Genomic DNA, 1,151 nt, shown 5'->3' on the forward strand with positions numbered 1-1,151 from the left:
TTCAGTGGTGCCCAGCGACAGGATGCGAGGCAATGGGCACAAACAAACACAGACAATTCCATCTGAACATGAGGAAAAACTTCTTCACTGTGAGGGTGACAGAGCACTGGAACAGGTTGCCCAGAGAGGTTGTGGAGTCTCCTTCTCTGGAGATATTGAAAACCCGCCTGGATGCAATCCTGTACAATGTGCTGTAGGCGACCCTGCTTGAGCAGGGGGGTTGGACTAGATGTTCTCCAGAGGTCCCTTCCAACCTCAATCATTCTGTGATACTGTGAAATGGGCATTTTTAGAGTGATCTCAAAGCCACTAAGGAGGCTCGCCAACTGTCCCAAGAGGTTGCAACTGTAGCCACGGATGGAGCCGAGAAGCTGGAGCACTGGTGTGCAGTTTTGGCCACCTGTGTTGCAAATTGCTGGCAGTGACAGGGAGGGTGGCGAGATATTCATCCCCTGGCACTGTGAGCACTGGTGCAAAAAGTGGTTTGGGATCCAGAAACCTGGGATGGCAATGTCTGGGACCTCAACAAGCCCCCTGCTCGGAGTCAGACACAGAGGATCAGGGGGAGGCAGCTGCCTGGCCAGTGTCAGAGCAGCAGCTCACCAGACCGAATGCAGCCAATTTGCAAGGGATCACAACTACTCGTGATTTTAAAGCCTCAGAGGTGCAGGATATGCAGGGTCATTTCAGGCAGCAGCCCTGTGAAGGGTTATTAGAGTGGCTGTTAAGGTTGTGGGACGATGGGGAAGAGGCAGTTTATTTTACTCGAGAGGAGCTCGGCAGGATGGGGGCTCTACCCCAGGATCCCAGGTTGCACAACACCCTGCGCACCCTGCAGCAACAAAACCAAAAGGTTTCCCCCTCCCTATTGGAGTGGGTGCTGGGCGCAGCACGGTTAACCTGGCTGACTGCCGCGGATATGAATGACGGTCTCACCGAGTGGACTACTGTCACAGCAGAAATAAGCCAGCTGTGGCAATTGGGAATGTTGTCCAGAATTTATTCCCCCAAGTTTAGGGGACCACATCAGATCCCCATGAGCAAAACCATCTGGACTAAGATGCTGTGAACAGCCCCTCCTCATCCTAAATCGATGGTGCTACCTGTGATTGGGGTGGGGGCGGGTACAATAGTGGAAGTTGCAGTGCTGC

This window comes from Apteryx rowi, unplaced genomic scaffold (assembly GCF_003343035.1).
Source record: "Apteryx rowi isolate R43461 unplaced genomic scaffold, aptRow1 scaffold_2569, whole genome shotgun sequence".
NCBI lineage: Eukaryota > Metazoa > Chordata > Aves > Apterygiformes > Apterygidae > Apteryx > Apteryx rowi.